The following is a 10,020-nucleotide window of genomic DNA, read 5'->3' on the forward strand; positions in this document are numbered from 1 at the left end:
GCAAAAAGGCTGGTAAGAAATCACAAGCAAGACATCCAAGAGATATGGGATGTCATTAAAAAACCAAACTTAAGAGTCATTGAGATAGAAGAAGGTATAGAGGTCAAAACCAAAGGAATGAACAATCTGTTGAATGAAATAATCTTAGAAAACTTTCCAGATATGAAAGATTGAATGGATTGCCAAATCCTGGAAGCCTACAGGACCCCAAACATACAAAACCATAATAGACCAACTCCAAGACACATAATTATGAAGATATCCAACATACAGAACAAGGAGAGAATATTAAAAGCTACGAGAGAAAGGAGGCAGATTACATTCAGGGGTAAACCAATTAGGTTAAAGGCTGATTTTTCATCACAGACGTTGAAAGCAAGAAGATCCTGGAACAACATATTTCAAATGCTGAAAAATAATGGATTCCAACCAAGAATACTGTATCCAGCAAAATTAAGCTTCAAGTTTGACAATGAAATTAAAATATTTCACAATAAACAAAAGTTAAAAGAATTCGCAGCCAGAAAACCGGGACTGCAAGGCATTTTGAGCAAAACACTACAAGAAGAGGAAATGAAAAACAGCATCCAAAACTAACAGTGGGAGGTAACTCAGTAAAGGGGGGAAGAAAAACCAAAGAGGAAAAACAAGCCAAATTAAAATAAATAAATAAATAAACATGACTGGAAGTACAAACCATATATCAACAGTAACCCTAAATGTTAATGGCTTAAACTCACCAATCAAGCCACATAGGCTAGTAACCTGGATTAAAAAAACAGATCCAACAATATGCTGCCTTCAGGAGACTCATATGATAGGAAAAGACATACTCAGGCTGAAGGTGAAAGGTTGGTAAAAATCATACCACTCATATGGTCCTCGGAAGCAAGCAGGAGTGGCCACACTCATATCGAATAAAATCAACTTCAAACCTAAGTTAATCAAAAGGGATAAATAAGGACACTATATACTGTTAAAAGGAACCATTCACCAACCAGACATAACAATTATCAATATGTATGCACCAAATAATGGTGCTGCAACGTTCATAAAACAAATTCTCCTCAAGTTCAAGAATCAAATAGACCACAACACAATAATTATGGGTGACTTCAACACACTGCTCTCACCATTGGACAGATCCTCCAGACAAAAGTTGAATAAAGAAACTATGGAACTCAATATCACAATCAATAACATATACCTAACTGACATATATAGAATATATCAACCATCATCAAGTGGATACACGTTCTTCTCAGCAGCACATGGATCCTTCTCAAAGATAGACCATATATTATGCCATAGGGCAACCCTTAGTAAATATAAAGGTGTGGAGATAATACCATGTATCTTATCTGATCATAATGGAATGAAACTGGAAATCAATGATAAAAGAAGGAAGGAAAAATCCTGCATCACCTGGAAAATGAACAATATGTTACTGAATGATCAATGGGTTACAGAAGACATAAAGGAGGAAATCAAAAAATTCTTAGAGATAAATGAAAATACAGACACAACATATAGGAATCTATGGGACACAATGAAAGCAGTTTTAAGAGGGAAATTCATTGCCTGGAGTTCATTCCTCAAAAAAAAGAAAAAAACAACAAATAAATGAGTTCACACTTCATCTCAAAACCCTAGAAAAGGAAGAGGAAAACACAGCAAATGTAGTAGAAGGCAAGAAATAATTAAAATCAGAGCAGAAATCAACAAAATTGAAACAAAAGAAACCATGGAAAAAATTGACAAAACTAAAAGTTGATTCTTCAAAAAAATAAATAAGATTGACAGACCCTTAGCCATACTAATGAAAAGAAGAGAGAGAACTCAAATGACTAACATATGGGTTGAAAAAGGCAATATCACAACAGACACTACAGAAATACAGAAGATAATTAGAAATTATTTTGAAACCCTATATTCCAATAAAATAGAAGATAGTGAAGAAATCGTTAAATTTCTTGAGTCATATGATTTGCCCAGATTGATTCAGGAAGATACACACAATTTAAACAGACCAATAACAAAGGAGGAAATAGAAGAAGCCATCAAAAACTACCAACCAAGAAAAGCCCTGGACCGGATGGGTATACAGCGGAGTTTTACAAAACCATCAAAGAAGAATTAATACCAATACTTTTCAAGCTATTTCAGGAAATAGAAAAAGAAGGAGCTCTTCCAAATTCATTCTATGAGGCCAACATCACCCTGATCCTGAAACCAAAGACACTTCAAAGAAAGAAAACTACAGACCAATATCACTAATGAACCTAGATGCAAAACTCCTCAATAAAATTCTGGCGAATCGAATACAAAAGCATATCAAAAAAATTGTCCTCCATGATCAAGTAGGATTCATCCCTGGGATGCAAGGCTGGTTTAATATACGGAAATCAATAAATGTTATTCACCACATCAATAGACTTAAAGATAAGAACCACATGATCATCTCGATAGATGCAGAAAAAGCACTCAACAAAGTACAGCATCCCTTTATGTTCAAAACACTAGAAAAACTAGGGATAATAGGAACATACCTCAACATTGTAAAAGCTATCTATGCTAAGCCTCAGGCTAGCATCATTCTGAATGGAGAAAAACTGAAGGCATTCCCTCTAAAATCTGGAACAAGACAGGGATGCCCTCTCTCACCACTTCTTTTCAATTTGGTTCTCAAAATACTGGCCAGAGCAATTAGACAGACAAAAGAAATTAAAGGCATAAAAATAGGAAAAGAAGAACTTAAATTATCACTATTTCCGGTGACATGATTCTATACCTAACAGACCCAAAAGGGTCTACAAAGAAACTACTAGAGCTAATAAATGAATTCAGCAAAGTGGCAGGATATAAAATCAACATGCATAAATCAAAGGCATTCCTGTATATCAGCGACAAAACTTCTGAAATGGAAATGAGAACAACCACCCCCTTCACAATATCCTCAAAAAAAATAAATTCTTGGGAATCAACCTAACAAAAGAGGTGAAAGATTTATACAATGAAATCTACAGAACCCTAAAGAGAGAAATAGAAGAAGATCTTAGAAGATGGAAAAATGTACCCTGTTCATGGATAGGCAGAACTAACATCATCAAAATGGCGATATTACCAAAAGTTCTCTATAGGTTTAATGCAATACCAATCAAAATCCCAACGGCATTTCTTGTAGAAATAGATAAAGCAATCATGAAATTCATATGAAAAAATAAAAGACCAGAATAGCAAAAGCAATTCTAAGCAGGAAGTGTGAATCAGGCGGTATGGCAATACCGGATTTCAAACTCTACTACAGAGCAATAGTAACAAAAACAGCATGGCATTGGTACCAAAACAGGCGGGTGGACCAATGGTACAGAATAGAGGACACAGAGACTAATCCACAAAATCACAACTTTCTTATATTTGATAAAGGGGCTAAAAACATGCAATGGAGGAAGGATAGCATCTTCAACAAATTGTGCTGGGAAAACTGGAAATCCATATGCAACAAAATGAAACTGAATCCCTTTCTCTCGCCATGCACAAAAGTTAACTCAAAATGTATCAAAGAGCTTGATATCAAATCAGAGACTCTGCATATGATAGAAGAAAAAGTTGGCTCCGATCTACATATTGTGGGGTCGGGCTCCAAATTCCTTAATAGAACACCCATAGCACAAGAGTTAATAACAAGAATCAACAAATGGGACTTACTTAAACTAAAAAGTTTTTTCTCAGCAAGAGAAACAATAAGAAAGGTAAATAGGGAGCCTACATCTGGGAACAAATTTTTATTCCTCACACTTCAAATAGAGCCCTAATATCCAGAGTATACAAAGAACTCAAAAAATTAAACAATAAGAAAACAAATAACCCAACCAACAAATGGGCCAAAGACCTGAACAGACAATTCTCAGAGGAGGACATACAATCAATCAACAAGTACATGAAAAAATGCTCACCATCTGTAGTAGTCAGAGAAATGCAAATCAAAACCACCCTAAGATACCATCTCACTCCAGTAAGATTGGCAGCCATTCTGAAGTCAAACAACAAGAATTGCTGGCGAGGATGTGGGGAAAGGGGTACTCTTGTACATTGCTGGTGGGACTGCAAATTGGTGCAGCCAATGTGGAAAGCAGTATGGAGATTCCTGGGAAAGCTGGGAATAGAACCACCATTTGACCTAGCTATTCCCCTTCTTGGACTATTCCTTAAAGACCTTAAAAGAGCATACTATAGGGATACTGCTACACCGATGTTCATAGCAGCCCAATTCACAATAGCGAGACTTTTGAACCAACCTAGATGCCCTTCAATAGATGAATGGATAAAAAAAAATGTGGCATTTATACACAATGGAGTACTACCCAGCACTAAAAAATGACAAAGTCATGGCATTTGCAGGGAAATGGATGGCATTAGAGCAGATTATGCTAAGTGAAGCTAGCCAATCCCAAAAAAACAAATACCAAATGTCATCTTTGATATAAGGAGAGCAGCTAAGAACAGAGCAGGGAAGAAGAAGATTAACATTAAACAGGGATGAGAGGTGGGAGGGAAAGGGAGAGAGAAGGGGAAATTGCATGGAAATGGAAGGAGACCCTCATCGTTATACAAAATTATATATAAGAGGAGGTGAAGGGAAAGGGGGGAAAAACAAGGGAGAGAAATGAAGTACAATAGATGGGGTAGAGAGAGAAGATGGGAGGGGAGGGGAGGGGAGAGGAGATAGTAGAGGATAGGAAAGACAGCAGAATACAACAGACAATAGTATGGCGGTATGTAAAAACGTGGATGTGTAACCGATGTGATTCTGCAATCTGTATACGGGGGAAAAATGGTAGTTCATAACCCACTTGAATCAAATGTGTAAAATATGATATGTCAAGATCTATGTAATATTTTGAACAACTAATAAAAAAAGAAATAAACTCATGCATTTATAATCAATTGATTTTCAACAAACACAACAATTTAATTCATTTAGAAAAGAATTGCCTTTTAAGCAAGTAGTGCTGAAACACTTGGAAATCCTCTCACAAATAAAAGAAATCGGATCCCCTGTCTCACACCAGACACAAATATTAACTCAAAGTGGATCAGAGAACTAAATTTAAAAGCTAAAACTGTAAAACTTTTAGAAGAAAATATGGACCTAAGTCTTTGTTATCTTGGAATAGGGTTTATTAACCATGGCATCAAAAGCAGAAGCATCAGAAGAAAAAAATTGAAAATGTTTCTCCATCAATATTCAAAGAGAACTATGAAGAAAGTAAATATATAACCTACAGAATGGGAGAAAATATTTGCATAATATGTCTGATAAAGGTTTTGTATCAAATTTTGTGTTTGATAAAATTTGTATGTATGTTTATAAATTAATTCTTAAATAGAAAGGATTCTTACAATTTAACCAAAAAGAAAATCTTGTCCCATTTTTAACATGGTGATTTATTAGACAAATGCCAAACAAAAGCACAATGAGATAGCACTTAACCTATTATGTGGGCCATAATTTTTAAAGTACAGTTAATAATAAGAGTTGGCAAAGGTATGGAAGATTAGAACTCTCATACATTGCTAATGGGAATCTAAAGAGTTTCAACACTTTGGAGCAGTTTGGAAAACTTTTCCTCAAAATGGTAAACACAGAACTAGCATGTTCCCCAGTAATTCCGAAAGAATTGTAGAATATACCCAAGAGAGTTGAAAAATGTATCTCTATACACAAACTTGTAACTGAATGTTCATTATATAACATTATTATTTATAATACCCAAAAAGTGCAAACAATCCAAATGTTCATCAGTTAGTGACCAGATAAATAAATCAAGGTATATTCACCATACCAAAATGGAATATCATATGATAATAAAAAGGAATGAAGTATTGGTCCATAGTACAATTTGGATAAATTTGAAAAACATTATGAAGAAACAAAAGGTCACATATTATAGTATTCCATTTATATGGAATGCTCAGACTAGGCAAATCTATAGAAGCAGAAAGTAGATAGTGTTTTTCAGACACTAGAGGGCAGGGAGAGTGGGAAGACTTGCTAATGGTAATAGGATTATTTCTGGGAATGATGAAAATATTCTGAAATTAGATAGCGGTGATGTTTGTACAGGTCTGTGAATAAACTGGAAACTGCTAAAGTGTACATATTAGCAGGGTGAATTTTATGGTGCGTGCTTTATATATCAATTATAAATGAAAAATTCAGGCCATATAACATGTTATACATATAATTACAGGAATGCATCAAAACTATAGAGGTCATATGTGAATGAGCAATAAATCCATAGGGGGAAATATCAGACAGAATACAGAGTCAGGGGCCATAGAGAATAAGGTTTTAAATAATAAATTATCAGGCACAAGAGGAAAGGGTTCCAGATATAGAAGTGTAAGATGTGTAAAAAAAAAAAAAAAAAAAAAAAGTCTTAAGTAATTTGGAATTATTGGAGTACAATGTATAAAACAAAGAATTCCCAGATACAGGTAGAAAGATGGGTAAAGATCAGATCAGATGGTTTTAGATGGTATAAAGGAGCTGGGTCTCTATTTGTAACCAATGAGGAGTTATTAAAGAATCTTAAAGAAAGGAGAGAAGGAAATAATTTTGACAGCAATTGAGAGGGAAATTTTTAGGAAGGCAAATTACAGGTTGGGAGACAAATTAGGACATTATTCCAGGAATCCAGTTGAAAAATCACAAACATCTAAAATAAAGTAGAGATTACAGGGATAGAACAGGGGAATTTAGGTCTGGATTTATTGCAGATATAAATCTGATAATATTGAACAATTGAATGTTTTTTTTTAATTTACCTCACATCTAAAGAACAACTCCTGGGTTTAAGTTTGGTTACTTATTTGGTTCCTCAAAAGAGGAACAATAGCAGGAAGAGCAGGTTTGTCAGGGAGAATAAGTTCAATTTTGGACATGTTCTTAAAGGATCCCAGGTGAAACACCTAATACGCAATTAGATTTATAGGTCTGAGGCTGAAAAAAGAAGTTAGCAGGACCAGACATGCAAACTTAAAAAACTTAAACATAAATGAAGTGGTAGAGACAGTAGCAAACTTAAAATTTCAAATCCTATTTGAGATGTTAAGTTAAAAAAAGAAAACGATCGATCAAATAAAGAAAAAAAAAAAAAAAACCCAGTTCCTTTTCTGATGGAAGTGATGGTTCAAAACAACAACAACAAAAAATAGATGAGATATTCTAGGATAGTTCCTTTGAGTAAAAATAAAAGATATTTTTAATAGAAATTTAGGAGATATGAAAATGTAAGGGTTGACCTGGGGTAAAGGATCCAGTGAAAGAGATTTGGAAGATTTGGAGGTAAGAAGACCAGGAGAATACAGATTCATAGAAAGCAAGGCCCGAGAGAGTATTAAAAAGGCCAAGTGTCTTGGAAAAGTCAATTAAGGTAATGCCTGAAAAGTAATTATTGGATTTAGCAAGGAAGATAAAAGACTTATTGATGGTTAAGTAGGAAGGGCAGCCGAGTAGCAGAAGTTGGGTTACAGTGTGCTGAGGAATACCTGAAAGTAAGTAAGAAAAGTCACTTGCTCAGTGTGGATGATTGATAGGAAAGAAAGAGAGAGGGAGGGAGGGAGAAAAGTAAGAAGGAATGATAGAGGGAATGTATATATGCACACCTGCATGTACAAGAAAGGAATTAAGGTCAAGAAAATCATGAAAGATAATTAGAGCTCTGTTTACCATTTACCAAAGTAGACAAAATATATAAATATCTGAATAAAATATGAAAAACATTCTTAAGTATCAATTAGAGTATAAGTAGGGGGAGGAATCAGGTCTGATTTTTATTCTCAAATTTTTTATTGTGGTAAGCTATACATTAAATAAAAACTCACACTTTTTCGAGCTGGGGATGTGGCTCAAGCGGTAGCGTGCTCGCCTGGCATGCGTGCGGCCCGGGTTCGATCCTCAGCACCACATACAGACAAAGATGTTGTATCTGCCGATAACTAAAAAATAAAAAAGTATTAAAATTCTCTCTCTCTCTCTCCACTCTCTCTTTAAAAAAAAATTCACACTTTTATTCATTGTAAAGTAGAATTCAGTAACATTAATTACATTCACAATCCATATCCACAACAACTCAACATCCCAAATGGAAATGGTAATCATTAATTGCTTCCCATTACTCCCAACTGTAGCCTCTGGAAAACTCTATTTTACTTCTGTCTCTGTGAATTTGCTATTTCGGTCATACAATATCTTCTCTTTGTGTCTGAATTATTTCATTTAATATAATTTTTCAAAGTTCATCTATGCGATGTAGCATGTATCAGAAATTGGTTCCTGGCTGAGTATGGTGACACATGTCTGTAAGCCCAGCTACTCAGTAGGCCAAGGCAGAACAACTGCAAGTTCAAGGCCAGCATGGGCAAATGAACAAGAACCAGCCTCAAACTAAAAAAATAAAAAGAACTGGGGATGTAGCTCAGTTGTAGATTGTTCCTGGGTTCAGTCCTAGTACTGAAAAAAATTATTAGTGGCATTTTAGAGATTATAATACACATCTTTAATTTATCATTAAATTAGTCTATTTTAAAATTGTATCATGCTACTTTCTGAAAATATTAGAATCTTAGAATAGTAAGGGTCCTATTTATTATTTTTAGAAAGTCACTTTTTTTGTTGTTCTAGGGCTCAAACCCAGCAGCATTCTACCTCTGATCTATAGCCTTAGTTCTTTTTTTTAATATTTATTTTTTAGTTGTAGTTGGACACAATACCTTTATTTTAATGTGGTGCTGAGGATCGAACCCAGGGTCTCATGCATATTAGGCAAGTGCTCTACCACTGAGCCACAACCCCAGCCCCTATTTATTATTTTTAATTGATTTTTTATTCTAATTTGTTATATATGACAGCAGAATGCATTACAATTCAAATTACACATATAGAACACAATTTTTCATATCTCTTGTTGTATGCAAAGTGTATTCACACCATTCGTGTCCTCACACATGTACTTAGGGTAATGATGTCCATCTCGTTTCACCATCTTTTCTGTCCCCATGTCCCCTCCCTTCCCCTCACACCTCTTTGCCCTATCTAGAGTTCATCTATTCCTCCCATGTTTCCCCTCCCAACCCCACTATGAATCAGCCACCTTATTTCAGAGAAAACATTTGGCATTTGGTTTTTTGGGACTAGCTAACTTTATTTAGCATTAGGTTCTTCAACTCCATCAATTTTCCTGCAAATGCCATGATTTTATTGTCTTTTATTGCTGAGTAATATTCACTGTGTAGGTATACTACATTTCTTTATCCATTCATCCACTGAAGGGCATCTAGGTTAGTACCACAGTTTAGCTATTGTGAATTGTGCTGCTATAAACATTGATGTGGCTGCATCTCTGTAGTATGCTGTTTTTAAGTCCTTTGGGTATAGACTCAGGAGAGAGATAGCCAGGACATATGGTGGTTCCATTCCTGGTTTTCCAAGAAAGCTCCATACTGCTTTCCATATTGGTTGCACCAATTTACAGTTCCACCAGCAATGTATGAGTGTACCTTTTCCCTCCACATCCTTGCCAACACTTATTGTTGTTTGTATTCTTAATAGCTGCCATTCTGACTGGAGTGAGATGAAATCTTACAGTAGTTTTGATTTGCATTTCTCTAATTGCTAGAGATGTTGAACATTTTTTCATATATTTGTTGATTGATTGTATATCTTCTTCTGAGAATTGTCTGTTCAGTTCCTTTGCCCATTTATTGATTAGTTATTTGCTTTTTGGTGTTTAGCTTTTTTGAGTTCTTTATATACCCTAGGGATTAGTGCTCTATCTGATGTGTGAGGGGTAAAAATTTGTTCCCAAGATGTAGGCTCTCTATTCACCTCACTGATTGTTTCTTTTGCTGAGAGGAAGCTTTTTAGTTTGAATTCATCCCATTTATTGTTTCTTGATTTTAATTCTTGTGCTATAGGAGTCTTATTAAGAAAGTTGTGGCCTAATCCGACATGAT

The sequence above is a fragment of the Callospermophilus lateralis genome, chromosome 2 (assembly GCF_048772815.1).
Source record: "Callospermophilus lateralis isolate mCalLat2 chromosome 2, mCalLat2.hap1, whole genome shotgun sequence".
In the NCBI taxonomy this organism is placed as follows: Eukaryota; Metazoa; Chordata; class Mammalia; order Rodentia; family Sciuridae; genus Callospermophilus; species Callospermophilus lateralis.